Source organism: Choristoneura fumiferana, chromosome 25 (genome assembly GCF_025370935.1).
Source record: "Choristoneura fumiferana chromosome 25, NRCan_CFum_1, whole genome shotgun sequence".
Classification (NCBI taxonomy): Eukaryota; Metazoa; Arthropoda; class Insecta; order Lepidoptera; family Tortricidae; genus Choristoneura; species Choristoneura fumiferana.
The window spans coordinates 9,594,292-9,616,458 of record NC_133496.1 but is presented as its reverse complement, the minus strand read 5'-3'; the positions used below and the strand labels follow the sequence as shown (position 1 = coordinate 9,616,458).

Genomic DNA, 22,167 nt, shown 5'->3' with positions numbered 1-22,167 from the left:
GATGGAACTCAATTGACTATTAAAACCCAGGTAAATAGTGGTTGTGATGATGTCATTATTGCCATAATTATAACTATTATGGAGACCTATAATTCTCAAGGAGTATTTCCAACCTGCTTTGTTTATAATACGAACGTCTACACATATCATACATGTTACTACAAGATCGTTATCACCGGTCACAAACCGTCTCTCTCAAACACGATATGAGATTATTGACAACATCCTTGATATAAAGATCGGCATCTCGATTTGGTACGAATTAGATCAATATGATAAAGGAGTTATAAACGCCTGTAAACAGTGGAGTCCAGACTGGGCTGGACTCGTATTGACGAAGTAAGTTAAAGCAGGCAAAATATAATTATGGGAAAGATAAAAGAAACTAATAAGTACCTAAGGTTTAAGTTAATTTGTTGTTAGATTACGATTATTCTATTGTTTACCGCTTGTAAACACAATAAAGTGTAGATGAGAAGTTATTTGATAGGTACTTACACTTTTTATTCCCAAAACAAACTTCTATTATTTTTTTTGTTAATCCTACTATCCTACTAATATTATAAATGTGAAAGTTTGTGAGTGAGTGAGTATGTTTGTTACTTCTTCACGCTAAAACGGCAAGACGGATTTGACTGAAATTTGGCAAAAAGTTAGTTTATAACCTGGATTAAAACATAGGATACTTTTTATCCCGATATTCCTACGGGATAGGGATAAAATCTTAAAATAAGAACCGCTGGGCTTAGAGTCATGAAATTTGGTATGTAGGTAGCTGGACGTCTGGAATTTAAACGCTAGTTAGTAAATAAAAATTAAATAAAACTGTTATCAAGTCAAGTACTTTGTCCCACCGCGGTTATAAAGTTGAATATGACTTACAAACTTTCGCAAATAACAACGAGGAATATCTTAGTTCTATTACTTACTAGCTGTTGCCCGCGACTCCGTCCGCTTAGAATGCGTTTATCACTATCCCGTGGGAACTATACAATTTTCCGAGATAAAAACTATCCTTTGTTCTTCCCTGGGACTCAATAGTTTGTGTGTATACCGAATTTCATCTAAATCGGTTCAGCAGTTATGACGTGAAGAGGTAACAAATTAGTAAAGATAGTACTAGATATAGCTATAGATAGTCTTGTCCATGGTCCTTCTGGATCACAACACCGATCTTAATGGCGCATCGACGTAAAAGTTTGGCTTTTTCACTGCTTCGAAGGGGTTGCTACCTGAGTACCTATTCATATTAATTTCAGCTTGATGCGTTCCATCAGCCAAATATGTGGTCTACCACCCTAAAGTTGATAATCGTTCGCATGTCACAAAACAATAATGCCAATAGACGTGTCTGTCAAATTGAAAGTTCGACTTTAGCGACATATTGATTTGATAGGAACTTGTTTAAAAAATAATACACCAGTTATTTGGTTGATGGTACTCTATACGTTCCTGAAAAAAGGTTCTTGATGAACGAACAGACAGCCAAACTGACGGACAACAAAGTGATGCTATACCTAAGGGTTCTTTGTATCTTTTGAGGTACAAAACCCTAAAAATACTATTGAGAGGTATACATTACAATACAATTTTTTTTCACCGGAAACCCAAAAATTTAGATACAAGGAGTTTGCAAAACAGACAAACTGTAGACAATAGACAGTCGTAACGCTATACGCAAGTGAAGCCACGGGTAAAGTCTTGTAGACATCATACATCTTCCCAGCCTATATACGTCCCACTGCTGGGCACAGATCTCTCAGAATCTCGAACAGTCTTGGAGTAACATAAATGTATCTCTGTTAATTGCTTAGAACTGAATATAAAAATACTGTTCGGAAAAGCTGAAAATCGTACCCAAATCCAATGCCAACGTAGAGGAAAAGAAGCAATATGTAAGTAAATGGACTTTTCCAAGCTAAGGTTTCGATGTAAATGTAAATTAAAGTAATTCAATAAAAAGAAACGGGGCAGTTTTTGAATAATCTGAAATCGATATATGCCTTTCCACTTTGCTTCACTTCATTCAATTCGATTTTAACGAGACGCGAAAAGAGTTTTTTTATTGTAATGAGAAAACCCCCCGATCCGAATTTTCCGCTGTTATGAAATAATGCTGAAATCGACTATTAAATCTATAAAATACAATTTCTTTTATTGTAATAAATTTCATAATTTCAGGATGCCTTATTTCTCAAAGAATAAACGAAATCCTTATTTGGGATCCATCAACTTTTGATGATGATGATAATGATGGGATCCTGTTATCCCTCACTAGGGACATAGGGCTCGTAGAAGAGTCTTCCATTTGGCTCGATCTTGCGCGGCTTCTTCCAGCTCTTCCCAGCCGAGACCAATTGAGCCAGCCTCCTTCTCAACTGATCGCCTCTACGTGGTCGAGGACGTCCTGGCCGTCTTCTGCCAGTAGATTGCCAACGGAGACCCTGCTTGGGCAGGTGATCTTTCGACCCTCGAAGCGTGTGTCCAATCCATCGCCATTTCCTTGAACTACTTTGAACTTTTGATATTAAATCAAAAGCTAATCCTATTAAAAAATAAGATCTCAACGGTATTCCCAGAGCAAGTAATTTCACAGAATAACTAATAAGTAGTACTACCATAATTTGCAAGTGGATTGGAAAATGCTACACACATCAACTTTTACTTGAGGATCATGGGTGATCGAACGTATAATCACTAAATACAGATAGTTCAGAAGTCAATCTCCATACAAGTGCGCTCGAGCAACGCAAACATAGACACTGCTCATGGACACGGTATCTCGGGCCGGTTGGGACCAGTGCGAGCGCGAGGGCCATCCGCTTGAGACACGCGTCTGTGAACTTTTTTGTGCAATAATGGAGCAACAAAAAAAAAGTTATCATAACTGTTCAGTGGACGGTTGTTTAAATTAAATAATCGTGAATTTCGCCAATAACGAAATCGTCGCAAGATATTTTCTGTAACAAATTTATAATATAACAATGACATTAAACTTAAAATATTTTAGTTAAGTATTAATTTATATTTCCATTCTTCCCGTTTCATTCTCAACAATAAATCAAACAACTAGATAAGAATGCCGCTACCACGATAGTTTTTTGGTGCATAAGCCATAGTTGACAACCTTAGAGCGACAGCCGAGCGTAGGTATGAAAAGTGAAGTACATACAGGAGACTGACTTCTGAACTATCTGTATTTTGTGGTATAATATTGAAGATATATTGAGCGGCAAAAAATCTGGCCCTCAAATGTATGCAGTAGTACCTAGGTAATGTTGTAAGTAGAGTGGGCCAAATTTTGTGCCGCTGAGTATATTTTTTCAAAAGCAATAAGTTAAGTTTGTCTTTCACGATTAACCTTTTTGTCCGAATGATGTTTGGTTTTCTCATGCTTTATGAACTTGAATAGTGGAACACGACGAAAATCTCGGTGAGCGAGTTAGATTACACTTTGTCAGTTTTTTAACCCTTGCTACTCATTGAATGCTTTCAATTACTTTTAATACTTACTAAATGCTTTGTGTTACACAAAATCTTTGTTAAAAATATTTTATTGCAACGTTTTGTAATTTTTTATATGCTCGCCGCGCAGTCACTTGTGACGTATGTATATCGTGCAGTTGAGGAAACTGCGCGGAGCTCCTATTCCGCGTAGGTGAGGCGCTTCGCGCCTTGTCAAACTCTAACCTAACCTAACCCATGGACCATGGTCGCCATGTGGGTATTTACCAATTAATTAATATACCTAATTGAGTATTTGTTTTTATATAATATAAATTCAATTCAATCAATGATTAGAACTTATGGCTAGTGATTAATGAATCATTAGGAATAATATCATTTATTTTAATAATATTAGAGCGTTTAATGCTTAGAACTAGTATGCATTTTATATCTAACGTTGGTACCTATGCCTAATTAAATTAGCTTTTATGATTACTATTTTTATTCGGTCTAGTCGAGGTGTACCGAAATAATTAGGCTACACCCTGGTACGCAATTCAGTTTCTTTGACTGTATTTTATGACTAAGAAATTTCTGTGGATTTAAAACCAGCAGTCAATTATTGTACAGTCAGCAGCAACTAGATGACCAGTTGTGGTGCTCAAAATGATCTACTCAGTTCTCTTATTACCTTGGCAGTGCAGTAGTTCATGTGTAGAGGCAAGAATCCCGGACAAATATATTCAAAAATAAGTTGAAACCTTCCTTATCGATAAATGTTATTATTATATCAACGAGTTCTTAAATGATTAAACTGTAAAATAAGTAAATATAAAAAAATATATGTAACACTGACAATTAGGTACCTAATTAATAATTGAATTTCTGAATTTTATTTGACATTTGCATATTTTTTAAATCATGACATTTAAATGCTCTTTAACGTAGAATAATATCAATCAATCAATAAAATTTATAATGTACGAGTCTAATAGGTGTATAATTAATTTCATATAGGTATATCATGTAATTTTAGATTAAGTTAGGTACTTATAAACTGCTGTTGTGTGAACATACAGGGCGTCATGTACCGCGTTACACTTTATACTAATGTGACATGTTATTGTAATGAACATGACATGACTATAAATAAATAAATCATTTTGAGCACCATAACTCCTGATCTACTTCTGCTGCTAACTGCTTATTACTTTTCTTCGGCGTATGACATATTTTAATCACCAATCCTCAGGATCCCAATTCCAATTACGACATTAATTAATTGTTTACAACAAAAGCCTGATACGTATCATACGTAATTTCGTAAACGGTAATTATTAGTGATGGGCCGAATGTGGTTTGAACCGAATTTTGGCCGAATGCCGAAGTTTGGCTGAAGCTGCCGAAATTCGGTTAAACCGAATGTAAAGCGAATTTCGGCCCATCCCTAGTAATTATGACTCAAGAGATTGAACATTCTGCATTAAGTCTTGAAGTAAGCCAACACCAATCTAGAGTAGTTCCAGACAAAAACTAAGAGCCATTGAGACAAAGCATACATTTCGCCGGCGAGCCGAGACTCTTTGTCGCTAAACAAGAAGGATCATAAAAAATACTTGGCTTAGCTGTAAATCAGATTGAGTTACAGCCTCTATTCCGTATGAGAATAGGATTAGTTCCAGAGATAATACTCTACGAAGGTCGGTGATAATCATTGTCGATACAAGATGAAAGAACGTCGACTAAGCGCCTTGCTGAGATGTCAGACAGCTCTGTTGTATTTATCAGCTGTTATCGACATTCAATTGTTTTCCTTAGAACACAATTGGTGATAAAGTTTACGATAATCTATAAAATAGAAGACTTGGGCATGTATTTTTTTATCACTTTCCTTCTCTCTGTGTATACATATTACATTTTATGAAGTTGGAATGGAATTAGATTCGGTAATGAAGTCAGAATTGATATTGCAATGAAATGAAGACAATTCGTATTTCTTTGGTATGCAATTTCATGAAAACCGATTTAAAATATTCTAATAAAAATGCACCAAAAACGAAAAGTAATCAAATGTAAACAGTTGAAGCCATGCTAACCGCCTGTAATCATGGTTCTTTGAGTTGGAATTAAATCAAAGATTTCGTTGGCTTTAAAGATACACAGTCGATTCAGTGAGTTATGTAAATCAAGTAACAAGTAAATCTATACAGATTTTCATCAATTGATTATACATTACAATTAGGGGAGACCTTTGAAGTCACGTTTAATAGACAAGTTGTTCTTTAATGTAGTAGATGAAAGTCTTACAGCCTTATTCATAAAAAATCCTTAATTGAGGTTTGATCGGTCTGTTACTTAGCAGACTGATTAAGCTTGTTAGACGGTTGTCAAGAAGTATGATTCATAAACGCTTGCTAGCAGTCTGCTAGTTGTTGAGCCGCTGATAGACTGATTAGACTCGTTATGTTGGCCACCTTGACAAATCAAAGACAAAAATGGCCTAATCGATAATTAAAAAAAAAAAGTTGACAGCAGTGACAGCAAATGAGCAGGAAAAAAAATAAAAAGCGATAAGTTTGTTTTCCCGCCATTTCCGATCCGCATGTTTATGTTGTGCAAAAAGCCATAATTGTGTTAATCATCCTATTTTTTTTTTCATACTTATTGTTAATTTATTGCTGCTAATTTAGAGGATTTTTAAATACAAATTCCTGAAAATATTTTTTCCTGGTTTTTTTTTAATCTTTGCGTAACTTCACCCTTCACTAAAATATCTTCGGTATGGTTTTTGCTCTTGTCAAAGTCAGCTGTTCAAACTTGTGGCGGCCATTTTGTGACTTAGCAGGGAGATAAAGGAGGGTCTACGGTCCGCTAACTTTAGCAGAGCCTTGATCGACTGATTAGCGCTAACAGACGTTTATGAATCATGTTTTTTAGCATCGGGCCTTCAAGGAGCCTTCAAGGAGGCTCTAACTTTTTATGAATAAGGCTGTTAATCTTTAAATTATTTACATCACTTCAAATTAAATCAAATCGAACCCTTAAAAAAATAACAACCGTAGGTAAAATAAAATGACAATTATAAGTAGATAAGTTAATTTTAGCGTAAGTATCAGTCTCTGTATTCAGCTTTTATTCATTTTAGAAATCGAGCATCATGCATATTGAAGTTTGTATGTGTATATTTGGGTATCATCTATACTTAATTTTTTAGCATCAGAAACAGGGTAAACAATCTTGTTGAGTCTTTTTATTGAAAAACGTCTTTAAAAAACAGTAAAGAACTATCACTTGTAATACCAAAAGCATGTAAATGACCATATTATTATGTCCTTGCTAATTGTTACAAATTCGGCGTGACTTATTTTATGCATATCTTAAGTTTTCTACAATTATGTTTAGATATACCTGCATTTTCAATAATAACATCAGTCTCAATATATGATATTTTTTTAATTCATAAATTCAAATTCAAATATTTTATTTGCTTTTAAACACAAATGCGTGCAAATACATTTTGTTACCTTTTTATAATAATACAAGTACTTAGTTATTATTCACTAGGAGTTACACAAACAATAGTAATTATGGTTATGGTATTCAAGTCAATATATTATACAATGTAGAATATATGTCCAGGTAGATAATTATTTCATACTAAATAAAATTAATATATTACATTATCATTATCAGTTAGTCAAAAAGTATTTTTGCATAAAATTCCTTTATGGAATAAAATGGTCTCTTTAAAAAGTATGACTTTAGTTTACGCTGAAATGTGACCAGGTTGCCTTAACTCACTATCCAAATTATTATAAACTTTTTTCGCTGTATTTTCAAAGCTCTTATCGAAATGGGCGAAACGCGCTTTGGTGAGAGTGAGCTTGTTTATATTTCTTAGACGTTCGAAACAATCTAGACTTGAGTCGATTTTGATTCTCAAATCGATTATAATATTCGCGATTCAAAATATGCATGGAATATTAATTTTATTATTGAATGAAATTACAAATCGACTAATTTGATTATTGAAACCAAACATGTTTTTTTTTAATGTAAACATTAAGATGCAACCACAGATAGAAGTTTCTTAATGTAGGTCATTTGCTTATCGTCTCTGAACATAATATTTATAGGGAAGTTATGACATGGATGTAGATAAAATAAATTAAAAATTTGATTGTCGAAACGAAACCATAAAAATAACGATTGGAAAAAAGCCATAGTAATAAAATATAGCCGATTGACTAAGTGCTTTACCATTTTTATGACAGTTCCTACATTAAAAAAGGAAACAATAAGACTGATTAACACATTTACTAGCAAGTGAAAACTGTCTTTACTAGTTATTTTAAACTGTACAACTGACATTGAACTTTAGGGTGGTAATGGAATTTCTTGGGTCGCCATAATTATTTCCCAAATGTATCTTCAAACTCGGTGAAAATTACAACAGAAAATACTTTAACACCCGATGACGGACATGGGATACTTTCAACCCAAAAATACATCAAGGATGCAGAGCCCCGTGGGACGGAAACCTTATTCCAGGTGGATATTATCGTCTGTAGAAATTGCGTATATCCCTGTGGGCTTATGTTATTTTTGCCAGCTGGCATCTAAAATTATTATAGTTCACAGTAAGTTAGCTCACTATTTACCAACTAGTCGTAGCTTATTTATTCATAACTAGCTGTTACACTCCGCTTTGCCTGCGTGAACTTTATTTTTTCCAGAACAAAAGTAGCACATGTTAATCTAGAGTAAGAGCAGCTTTCATTATTGAAATTTTACAAATGTAAAATCTGTTTTAAATTAATTCAGTAGTTTAAAGGATAACACTTACATTATAGTAACAAACAAATATAGAAAGTTATTTTATTTACTATACAAGATGTCTCCGGAGCATTTCTACAAATGAGTACGTTAAACGCTACGGCAAGTGGGCCTAAGGCGCCTTTGTATTAGTATTCTTTCAAATCTGCAGTTTAATGACTTTTAGAGATAGCGAAATTATGCCTATGATGTTTCGTCAAAGATGAAAGAGTAATGTTATGAAACAAGCAGTCTATTTGCATACAATTTGCCTGCAAATATTACTAACGTTGTTCAAGCGTCATCTTTCTTTCTATTGTACCATTCGTTTTCCACATATATTTGAAACTTGACTCGTTCCTTTTATCCGCTCTGTTGTATTAGAAAGCTCTCCATCATGGAAGTGGCCAAGTCATTTTCTTTATGTATTTAAGTGTTCCCATCTGATAAAACGTTTCCTTTTTATTTTATCAGCATAAACATTGACTTTTGACGGAACACATTCGGTGTTCTTAAAATTTTTGAAGCTCGTTTCATTTACGTGGTTCGATGTACAATACAATACAATAACTATTTATTGCACACCATACCGAGACTTTCTGAGGTAAGCAATAGGCGGCCTTATCGCTTCTGAGCTAACAAGTAGTCCAACAAGTGAACCGCTGTGGCAGCTTTTAAGAGCGTTTATAACCATTAAAAACCGGTCATAAACATTAATTCGTTTTAAGGAATATAAAAGTCTATCACGAATAATTTTTGGAGTAGACACATTAACTTATATATTGAGAAGTGTTCTATCAGAAACATTTTTAATTTTCATTCAATTTTTATGGAATAATCGAGAAAAACTGGCAAAAATGCAACGTTGCCAGCTCAGCAGGTATAAACGCTCTTAACAATAAACGTCACTGTTGCAGTTACACATAAGTTACTCTAAATGATACTGACCTTGTAAGATACTGACTGTAATATCTCCTAGAAAGTACGGAGGCTGTATTGCCTAACGTTTCTAACGCTCGCAATCGCAATCAAATGACAGGTTTCGCATACAAAAACTGTCATTTGATTGCGATCGCGAGCGTCAGAAACATTAAGCAATACGGCCTCAGGTCGATTCACAAGAGCTGACACAAATAGATTGAATGAAGGTAAATGTCTGTGACATTTTTATTAGAAAATGACAGACGCATGACATTTTCATGTTTGTGTGAAGTGTATTCAAATAGGTAACATACTCGTACAGATACTTTCATTCACTCATTCAATTCATTCGTGCAAGCTCTTGTAAATCGACCTGTAGTCCCAACCCTGGCTAAATGCGAGTGTATTAGTATGAAAAATTTGCAACCAACCTTCCGACACCAGTAACAGGCCAGCAAATGGGTCCTAGTGAATGGCACGGTGTATTTGTAGAGATGTGCACCTATTTAATATTCAGAAGCTACAAGCTCGATGCAATCACACACCATGCTCGTTACGGGACTTAACTTGTGAGAGGGGATTTGTATGGATGAACTCAGCTTAACTCGCAACGATCACAACTTTATAGAAGTTCAGTGGAACTACTTTCATGCAGTATATTGTTGCACATTTAAGCTCCGCTGACAGTTCAACGAGAAATATTTAAAAAAAAGTTAGGTACATACAATTACTGTAACCTCTACACGGGTTGTCTTTCTAGCACACGATTGCCATCACTATTCCATTGACAAGCATCGCAATAATGGAGAAAAATATCAACTACCCTCATTTGTCAAGTCAAGAATTGAACAGGCATAAGTGATATACTAGATAGATATATACATAGAAGCCGTGGTGGGTCTAGTGGTTTGACCTATCTCCTCTCAAGCAGAAGGTCGTGGGTTCGAACCCCGGCTCGCACCTCTGAGTTTTTCGAAATTCATGTGCGTAATGACATTTGAAATTTACCACGAGCTTTGCGGTGAAGGAAAACATCGTGAGGAAACCTGCACAAACCTGCGAAGCGATTCAATGGTGCGTTCGAAGTTCCCAATCCGCACCGGGCCCGCATGGGAACTATGGCCCAAGCCCTCTTGTTCTGAGAGGAGGCCTGTGCCCAGCAGTGGGACGTATATAGGATGGGATGATGAAGTGATATACTCTTCTAAGGCGCTACACTAGTCGTTCGAAAGCCGGTCAAAGAGTATTGTTACTATTAGCAATGGTTCCCAACCAGTGGTCCGCAGGAACCAAAATTATGGTCCGCGAACGCTTCCAAGTTTCGCGGCCGATGTATCATATTGATATATATAATAACCTAACTTAACCAACAAAAAGTTGAAAACCCCGACTTTGTTACTTCAAAGTTCAATATCTCAAAAACGGCTAAACTGTTTTTGATAAAACATGCCTAAGAACTATCGCTAGAAAACCTGCTTTCAAATAAAAAAACCAGATACACAGACACACATAGCGGTAAAATTTATGACACCCCTTTTTTGCGTCGGGGGTTTAAAAAAAATGTTTTCTATTAGAGTAATATTGTTAATGTTTGAGTTTTGATTAAAATGTATTTTCGGTTTGGTTCACTTTATTTTTCTTGTACGGAGTGGTCCCTGCCAACAACAAGGAAATCAAAGTGGTCCCTGGTCAAAAAAAGGCTGAGAACCACTGCTATAGAGCCATCGGTCGAGAATCAGTAATGAACTTTCATGGCGACTTTCTTGTGAAAATGGTGGTTTCTCTTGCCGTCGATACTGCCATGCTTAGGGTTACCAGATGAAAGCTTGATTTCCCTCAAAAACCCTGAGAATTTGTCGCAATTTCAGGTTTTTTTCTCAAACATAATTTAGAATTAAAAATACAATTATTATACTGAGCGGCAAAAAATCTGGCCCTCAAATGTATGCAAAATCGGTATTTTTTATGAAGGGTAGGCCAAATTTTTTGCCGCTGGGTATATAATAAGTATCGATGTTATTGTGATCTCTGTTGATTTTATTTGTGCAATTAACACGTCTAAAGTTAATGTTTTAGTTAGTCTTTATTATGTGTAATGAAGAGAACTTTTTTTTTGTTACATTTAAAAAAAAGGTGTCACAATTCTCTATTTTATTTAAAATTCTAAAAGTCTTGAGATTTCACGAGATTTCTAAATTCCGGCCGGAATCCTGAGAAGAGTCTCAAGATCCCGAGATCTCGAGACAAATCCTGAGATATGGTAACCCTGCTGCCGTGCTGGAGTCCAGAGTTCGTAATAGACAATATAGTTTGTATTCACTTTTGGTTGGCTTAATCTACTTACTCGTACTTCAAGAACTATGGCAAAATTGCCCGCAATTTAAACTTTGCACACATTCACTAAAAGTTAGTCGCAATGAAATTGTGAAAGTGCTTAGTCACTGCACGTTAAGTTATTAATTTAAATAGAATAATTATAAAGTTTCCTGAACAAAAGCTAGATAGACCTTTTAGAAATGTTTAGTTTAGCTTAGTTTATTTATTCATTCAAAATACATAAATAGAACATGAAACTACCGTGAGACTCACTCATATTAAATATAATGACCCGGTTAACTCACGTCTTAAATCGGCGGCGCGCAGTGCGCGTGTTGCAGCAGCCGCTGAGTCGCGTTGCTCCGAAGACGAAGGGCTACGGATTAGCCCGAAACATGTCCAGCTAAACTCGATTTAAGACGTGAGTTATCCGGTCATTATATTTAATACATAAATAGGTTTACAACATCAATTACTTTAAATATCAAGGTACAATAATTTATATTTGAAGTCGTCAAAGGTATTATAAATAAGATTAATAAATATTAAGAACGTCAAGATATGAAATAAAAACAACAATTAAAATAAGATTTTCGTTTATCTATAACAAAAAATCTCTCAGTTCTTTAATAGACAATGACGATCCATGTTCAGTTTTAATATAAAAGTCTATGCAAAAGTTATACCTTACAATAAATATGTTGGAGTCGTCAATAATGAAACGGAAAAGTCTATCATGATAACATAATCAGCATAAGCACACCTGAGGGCTGTCTGATAACACGCCGATTGATATTGCCATTGATTTCATTACCCGATTGCGAGCAAAAGAAACTACAACCTGGGCCCAATTGCATAATAAAGTACAAGCTAATAGTATTAGTGAATTTCAATACAAAATCGCGAATAATATTAGCTTGTACTTTGTTATGCAATCGGGCCCTGGATGAATGGCAACGGCTAGTCAATTTGATAGTGACCCTAACTACGAAGCTAACGGTTACTATTATTATTTAATATTATTATTTATTTTTGTAATTTATGACGGTGGGAGCATTCTACACTTCCACTGAACGTAGATATAGTTAGTGTTTAGTTTTGTAACTAAGGGACCCCATACATCCATGTATTATTATTTTTTTTGAATTTTTTTCTTTAATTTTATACTGTAGTTTTTAAGTATTTTATTTGTAATTATTTTCTTTTGAAAAAATGACTTTCTGCCAAGTTTCTTGCGGCGCATTCTTCTTGGCAATGATGGTCTTTCCGAAAGCGCTGGTAGTTTAAAAAATTACGTGTAAAAGTGCCCATTGCGGCCTATTTACTGAATAAATGATTTGGATTTGGAACAAAAGTGTTTTTTTTTGCCGTTTTTTGCTCGATATTAATAACGGCAACAGGTAGAATCGAAATATTCACAGAATCTTCAGTTGTATAATCACTTTAAAAATAAATAATTAAATTAAACTAAAATAAATATTTAAGGGCGGCTCCCATACAACAAACTTGACTTTTGTCGTTTTCTGCTAATGTCTAATGTTGTATATAAATGTACGGAACCCTTCGTGCGCGAGTCTGACTTGCACATGGCCGGTATTTTTCTGACCTCAGGTGTTTCACCCACTATATTGATTGAACATAATCACGACCGCGATCACAATCTCCATAATGATCTAACACAACATCCACAAAACTCGCTGCACAACTCTTTCGTCCCATCGCCGCAGTATTTCATCACAAAACAGTTTTTTGGAAGCTACCCAAATCGGAAAGTCGTTCGTTCAAAATGTCGGTACAAACAATGAAAAAAGTAAAATAAATGGCGGTGCGTCCGCTGTTGGACGTTCCTACTGAAAATGCAGTGTCGGTAGCGTTCTAGACATTTTCCTGTCTGTGGGTAATAAATTCAGGCTGTTGCACGCTAGCGCGAACTTTACTGTTACTAAATTCGCTATCCATTCGTGGACTTTGCTTCTACTAACGACAGAGACTATTTATTGTTTTAAAAAGCTAAAGAAATTAAAGAATAATTGTCAGTGGTTTTCTAAAATACCATAGAATGAGTTTAGAACCCCTTACTCTGTTTTAAAAAAAATCTACTTAAACACCCTTTTTTTTTTCACCTTTTCACCTCATTTTTTGTCTATTTTTGCTGAATCAGTGGCATATTTTTTGATGTTCATCAGAGCTTTACCCTAAACTGAAAATAAAGATATGTATATTTTGACTTTTATTTACTAACTATTTTAAAAGTTTTATGTAGTTTTCGTTACTACAATTAATTCCCTCCTTTCGTCCTTTTCATGACTAGCAACTTACTGTTAACTATTATTTTTAGCAACTGAAGTCGCGGGAACATGTTTGTTGCTCAAATAAATTATTCATGTGCACATTGATTTGTGATGCCAATAAACGACCTAGTTGGCATCGATACTATTTGCTTGCCAAAACCTATACTCACGAAATGTGTTCAGTTTAGCATACCAGGAATACGCGTGTTTGTTGCAAATATGACTGAATATTTCACTTATATCTCTACAGTTATTTTTTTTATATCAATCCTGCCTGTCTCTATGAAGAGTTTCCAGACCGCAATCTTTTGAGCAGTGCCAAGAAGATTATAGCAGTCCCTATATAAATACTACGACACCAGCCTTGTGGTTAGTTCTGAAGCCCGTAAATTCACCCAAATTATACTGCGCAAACAGATTTGCATATCCACTCACACAAGTGTAAGTTGACGCCATTAGTGCGCGCTTAATTTTGATCGTTAGGTTATTTAGCGTCATTTGCTGCAAAACGGTCTCTTTGCGAGCAATTTAGAGACCTGCATAATGGCTGACGGTCAAAAAGGAGGTATTTCTAATAGTGATGATTTCTGACTTATTTAGGGTCGTATTTTGGTTTCAGTTTGATGGTCAGTTAGCTTTTCTGCTTACTTAATGAATTTATTCATCTGAATTTGTTTCACTGTGTTTAAGAGAAGAGCCTTGTTACAATGACGAATTTAAACTTTGCTGTCTTAGATTTTTGATAATGCTATGATGAACAGAACTCTGCGTAACGCAACGTGCTGATTGCCCATAATTGAGACAAGATCACCCGTAGTCAGGAAATTACTGATCATCTATCGTTTACAGATCGTTCGAGGATGATTACATGGCTGATGTATTTGTGATGATCGTGATGATCCAGGTTTAGCTACATAAACTGTGTTTAATAACTGTCAATTGACTTCAAAGTTAATTGAGGTAGTTAAGTGCGACAGGAGAATTGTTTTGAGATGGAGCATAATTGCAAAGAATACTTTTTAAACCGAGTGAATTTGTGATTTTGAAAACATATTTTTTGGGGAACCGGTGGATAATAAAGCTAACGAATATATTAATGACTGTGATTTTCATAATTTCTTAAGCCTTGAAAAAGTTGTTGACCTTAGCAGAGAGCCATTGTCGCCAAGTTTGAATAGAAATAAATGTTCTGTTATCAACTGAGTTACTGTAGTAATAAAAAGTCAAGAAGAAAGAAAACTTAAAAGACTACAATACTAATATAAAAAAATACAGTAAGAGTAAGACAAAGCATAATAACAGAACATAAGAATAAAAAGTTAAGAAGACTGTCTGGTTATTATATTTAATATTGGTTTCCTTGTGAGTCCTAACGTATTTTTTATAAAAAACAAATCCAATATTCAAATAAAAATAAAATTACAAAAACTATGGCTCCTCTCATCTAGGTGGATACGTTAAGCAGCACATAGCATAGCAGCAGCAGCAGCACATAGCATAGCAGACAAATAGCGCGTTTCTGGGAAGGTCTATGTCAAGCAGTGGATTCCTAAGTACCTACCTACAGGCGATGATTAAATTCCCTATAAACATAAATACATACGCATTGACAATATTAGTGTCGCAAGTAACAAATTTGGAGTTGAAATAAAAAAAATACAAAAAGACTCCAAATAAGCAAACATAATATTAGTAAGTATAATATTTAGATAAACACGAAAATATTTTCAGCTCAAGAAGTATTAATGCTATCGTTTACGGAGCATCAGTCCCTCGTTATCTATTTCAAAGGATTAACGATATAGTGTCCAGCGGTCCGGTAATCGGTGTAATGACGGCAAAGGTCAACAGCGAGGAAGTTGGATGATTGTGTCGGATGTTTGCTGAGTCCAGATCGTGGATTAATCAGAATTGGAGATAGAGCTGGCTACGAAACTACGCCAGCGTGATTCTTTTCGTTCGCGACTAGTGTTATTTGATCTTTTGCTTCGATCCTTTAGGGGACTATTTTTGTCACTGTTTGTACCTACATTTATGTGTTTTATAAATCTGACGCTTTTTCTTATGAATATATATTATCCATATAAAACTCATGTTTTTTCGTTTCTTCTTTAGATAATATCATGACTTCGTACTATCTTCGTACTAAGAAAAATGGTACATCTGTTTTTTCTGCTGTCGAAAGAACTGCTAACAAACTTATCTGCCTGGCTTAAGCTGCGCTTAAGTAACTAATATTTGTTTTTCGATGTTACACCGTCTCTTTGGGATGTAAATATTGATTAGGAAACCAAACGATGTAATTTTATTTAATGCTACTCGTACCAAATCTTGATATATTAGATTAGATTAGATTTATTTATTACCTTTTGAAAAAATACATTTTAAACACAGGTCAGTAAATTACAAGAAATCGTCAAATGTATACAAAAAATACATCTTATTACAATAAATTGTCAGCCAAAATTAAAAATAGAATTTAGAATGTCAAAATAGAGTTTAAGTCAATAATAATAATTAAAAGCAAAACAAGAATATACTTAAATCTGTCAAATTTATGCAATAGGAACAATCAATCAAGCGAACAATAAAATATAGATAGGATTTTTTTATTTAAGTATGGGTTTGTGTTAACTACTTCAAGTAGATACGCAGACTGATAGAAATATTTCTCATTGATAACTACTGCAACATCTAGGACTTATCACGCTTAATAAAACAAGTAAGAAATACCCCGACGTTTGGACGTGACTACGGCCACCAAAATGTAGCCGGGGATCGTCAAGGTAACTATTATTCGTTTCGTTAAGCTTAAAAAGTCCCGGGTATTGTAGTAGTTATGAGTAAAAATTACTTTAGTTCTCGTTGGTTAAAAATTTAAATTGCATACCTAAAACTTCACAGTTGAACAGATTGTTGTTAAATTTTTTGTACTCCACCAATAAATTTACCGATGTCTGTTCCTTAGAACTTCATCAGTCCTTTTTCAATTAACTTTACACAATTATTTTTTTCCACCTGTTTATTACGAAAGCTCAAACATCCTTGAAATGGCCAAGGGTTTAAAAAAACGGACATCAATTTTGAAATATTTCAATGGCTTACACGTTGTTCACCCGAAATGTGCCCTTAAGGGTCGAGGGTGGACGTAAAATTCCGAATTTATGACGTAAAATTATTTCCTGCCCTTCCCCCGGGTACTGGCGTTTGATAGTAGTCTAGTGAAATATAAAACGGCGGTACAGATTCTAATAATGTCTCGGAGAGTGTAATAAAATTTGAGAGCTTTTTGGAGAAAATGAAAAGCTAGAATGTGATGGAACGCGAAAAGATGATAAAACAGAAGAAACTGCCTTTTGAAATGCAGTGTAGTCAGCAGTAAATCCAATGAAAAACGTTTTACCGTAATGTTTAAACTCGCAAATAACTTCCCCTCGCAGGTATCTTTTGCTTGTATTTAAGTGTGTACAGTACGTAAGTATATTAAATTGCTGTTCCATGTCATGCCACACTCGATCTAAATGCTCACGCACTGTAACGTAATTTTAGTGTGTGTAGAGAAGTTAAGCTGTCAGTTGTCTCCGCTGTCACCTTAAGAGAATTATAACTGTAACCACCTTGAACCCACGTCTACGTAGAGCTGCGTCTTACATCGTGAGGGACGCAACCAGCATACTAATTCAACAAGGCAAATGATGCTTAGGATGCCCTTTTTATTGCTGATACGGATTCTCTGGGATTGAGAGTCACCTCGAGATGTGCGATTGGTTCATTTATCTAGACGACCAGATGGCCTAGTGGTTAGAGAACCTGACTACGAAGCTTGAGGTCCCGGGTTCGATTCCCGTGTCGGGGCAGATATTTGTATGAAAAATACGAATGTTTGTTCTCGGGTCTTGGTTGTTTAATATGTATTTAAGTATGTATCTATATATATTTAATTATATTTATCCGTTGCTTAGTACCCATAACACGAGCTTTGCTAAGCATACTTTGGGACTAGGTCAATTGGTGTGAATTGTCCCGTGATATTTATTATTTATCAATTACCCGAAAATATTAATTTTGGCATGATGTCGCGTTAGTAACTGTACCTAATGGTAATTTTATGTAAAATTTTGATAACTAGAGGTAAATATTCACTAGATATAACTACGTGTTATAGGATGTAGACCTACCTACATTTACCTTTAATGAACTTCCGATATTTTGACGCAGTTGCATACATCTGATCATGATCAGCACGGGTAAACTGAATCGTTAAAACTGTAATATTATATAAGGTATCCACGTCTACAAACCTATGTAATATATAAGGTAGAAAAGATATATCTAATTGCATAGTAAATATTCTACTACAAAGGCATCACCTGGAGAAATTAATACTCGTATGTGTATGTGGTATTATTTAGCATTAATATAAATACATCGTGCTGTCCGAACCAGCATATTGAATTAAGTATAGGGTGCATCGCGTCTCCAAATTATATCTTGGACAAAAATAGTTATATTTACGATGCAGTGTAATAAGCGCATTTTATATTATAGCTAGTTAATCAATATTAAAATTAATTGAAACTCAAAATATACTTACTCAAAACATGCGTGACAATATTCCTTTATACAAAATACTCGACCGAGCTAAAACTCGGATGTATACACGCGTTTTCCCATATATAACCAAGATAGATCAATTGTTCGCCCGAAACCCCCCACAAAGCAAATACCATCGAAGTCATTCGAGGCGTCAATATTCATACACATAAAAATTTACAAGAATATAAATGGAGAAGAATTGCTCGTCTAAAATTGTTATGGATTACTTGGCTAAATTTTACTAAGAATCGGATCAACACCAGTGATTTCGTTAACAATTTAGGACAAGTTGGAGTCAAAAAAGACCGTTCACAGGCTCACAATAATGGTTGTCATTGAGGCATATCGTGATCCAATCATAATTTAGCTAACTCCCTGCCAATCAGTAGTGCAAGCAAGGTGCTAATGACAAGAAAAACAAAAGTCAATCGAGAATTTGGAATCAAAAATTTGTTATTTTCATAATTAGGCCGCCTATTGCTCACCTTGTAATTTTAATAATTTGTTTTCTGTATCGCTTACTATGTCTGGTGTACAATAAAGAGTCTTTGTATTGTATTGTATTGTATTGTAGCGCACCATGGAGCTTCATCGTGTTATACCTACTCAGTTGAATTGAAACCTAACTAAGCTCACTTTACAGTTTATTTTTAAACCTCCTAGAATTATTTACCTTTGATGTAAGGATAATGCTACTAAATATCCTTTATTCGAAACGAACTTACGCTATTTTCTGAAGAAAAACGCCCAAAGAAAACCTATTGACGGATTGACCCTAATCTGCTTGTTATTTTCCTGTCAGAATATTGAATTTCACTATACCTTTAGGAATTTTGTTACCTTGCGACGGATGGGTTATAATGGGACATAACCTATATTGCTACTGGCGCCCCTTTGTGGCGTAATCGATATTTTATCGAGTCCAGGCGGATCGTACGGGATTAATGTATCTGATGTCCTATTGTCTCGTTTTGTGTGACATTGATATCGACGTGTAAAATGTTCCATTTCGGTAGCTGTGTCATAAACGGAATACTTAATCTGTGGCAATTTATTTTATCATTGTATGTGTTATTGTTTAAGGACATGCTTTTATCAAAAAATTAAAGGATCAATTTTTAAAGTCAGCCTTATCAAAGTGACCTTTTATTTTTGCATGTCTGTGTATTCAAGAGAAATGAAATGCGCCCTTGATAATTTTATAATATTTTCCAACCGGTCTTCTATTTTCGTGACTGGAGAACTAAATTCAGTACAAGTGTCAGCGAAGTGCAATAAAGTCATTGAGTGGCTGAGTGCAATAGAAATAGCATCAAAGGGATTTGTTGACTCGTTGAGTGAGCTGTTGGTGTGACACGCTGACCGCTTTTTTGGGTCAAGACAAGATTTAGGGCTGACACGAGTCCAGTTGATCGAATATTTTTTGTTTTTTATTTGTGGTGTTTTTTTATCACACTAAAAACACAATATTTATTTATTTATTACAGGTACATTTATTAAAACAGCATCACAGTAATTACCAATACACTGTGAAACTACATTAGACATGTAAAATTGAACAACATAAAAAGTAAAAAAAGGCATCAGCTAGGAACACTAGTTTAGCTGTCATCCATCATCTCAAAAAACGCCAGGCTGACGACTTCAATAAAATTGCGTAAGTGATTTTCATTGTGTAACAGTAAATAATATTCATTTTTTTTTTCGGATTACCAGTTGATGCATGTGGCGAGTTGTCGTTCATTGTCCTGTTTCATTTGTAATATATTTTAGAATTTTATTATAAAAACGTATGCAATTTACCAGAAACGACTTTTTGGTTTTAGCCAGTCTGTAATATAGAATTTTAAGGTTTCCTTTGTTTCTCGTAGCCTTTGGCTTATCGACGTTAGTGGGAAAATCATGGAAGTTGTAAATAATGTATTAAAAATGTAAATAAGAATAAATTTAATTAAACTTTTACGAGCATCTTCCCTATTTAAAATGTTCCCCATAAACATGAGTTTTGTTCTTATCAAGTAGCACCTAAATACTAAAAAAGAAGAAAGAAAGCGACAAACATGGAAAAAATAATCTAACCTCCTGGGGTCAAAAGTGAAAATACTAGTACATATTCTTAGCAATAGAACTTATATCTTTTGAAAAACGAATAAAGTGTCATTTTCTTTGTATCGTTTAAATTTAGAAAAAAAAACAACTTTATCTGTGAGACATTAAGTTTTAAATTTCGATGTCATATTTTGTTGTATGGGGGGGGGGCTGCAGGAGGCTAAAGGTAAAAGTGACCCGTGATGTCTTTGTACATTTTGAATCTTCTAGCTTTCATCGTTTCATGTTTCAATTAAATTACGGTTTGTATTGAATAGAATAACTGCTATATCTAACCCTATATGAGCAAACTGCAGATCAAAGCAATCTAATAAACATAGCATGCAGTTCTAAAACCCAATATAAGTTGGACAATATTTCCCGATGATAAAGTTTCGATCGGGACCATCGAGGAGATTGGTTCTCAAGCTTCGATGCTGTTAGAAATTCGATTTAAAATTTGTGACTACTTTGTTACTCGGCTGTACTGTAACCTATTACCTATCTATATTTGAGTCGAGCTGCTCTGCTTCATTAAATCTGCTTCAAAGTCACGAGTTTTCTGAGAATACGTATATTCAAACAAATGATTATCAATCATTATCATGCACATTTTTCAAAGGCCTCCCTCTTAGGATGCCACAATGAATGGCAACTCGTCACTTACATCCGCCAATTGCCCGCAACTTTACGTCTATTGATACGTCATTTATATAATTTCCTTCACTAATCTCAATATCTACTTAATTGCCACCATCGCTTGATATTGATTTAAGCTGCTTAAATATAGCGAATGCTGACCGTTGGCACAACTAGAGTACTATTGACTTATGATAACATCAATAACTGATAGATAGGTACGATTGTTTTTCTTATTTTCATTCGATGTGCTAGTATCAGTACTGATATTTCTGAACTCCTTTTCATGTTGATCTGTTTAGATATTTCTCGGCGATGTTTTGTATTTAATTATTTTGAAATTACATCAGACTCGTACGTGATTTCATTCACTTAATTTACCTTTTCGATAAGTAAGGAGGTAGGTACCTACTCATTGCGTACCTAATAACATTATAACGCGAAAGTGCTATTGAAATGAATTTATGATTCATACATAATATGATTAACACTGTGTGCGGGTCGGATTACTTTAAATTCTACAATAAACTTAAGGTGAGCAGTTTTTATTTATTTTTAAGTCTGGTTATTGATTAGGAAGCACTATCTCCCATCCTGTGTATCAGTATTACAATTATAAATAATTTATTTATATTTTATTGTGAATATAACTATCTATATATGTTGTAAATGTGTATTGTATGTCTGGTCGCTAATTATCATACTTTTTTCTATTTTTTTTGCTTGTACATAAATGTATTGAAAATTGCATCACCGGCTAAAATCTATTCATTATTTATTTCTGATTTAAATGTTCCGTTGTAGAAATCGCTTAGAAGTGATAAGTCCGTGTATCGTTAACCTTGTAAAAAATCCCATAAGTTTCATACTTGTTTTTTTTTGTATTGCTTACTATTTGGTGTTCAATAAAGAGTGTCATTTCATTATATTGTTTTGTTATGCAATTTTGCATGTGACATATGATCTTAGTAGGTAATTTAGAGTTCTTCTTAAACTCTGCTACTTTATAATTATAAAACCAATTAAAGCTTAAAGCTTTATAACCATTGTCAAA

At 34.5% G+C, this 22,167-nt stretch overlaps 1 protein-coding gene across 2 annotated transcripts in view; it reads left to right on the top strand.

Annotated features, from left to right (window-relative positions):
- Nucleotides 1–22,167, top strand: part of LOC141442334 (cGMP-specific 3',5'-cyclic phosphodiesterase-like) — a 121,804-nt gene that overhangs the window by 498 nt on the left and 99,139 nt on the right. The window lies entirely within an intron of this gene.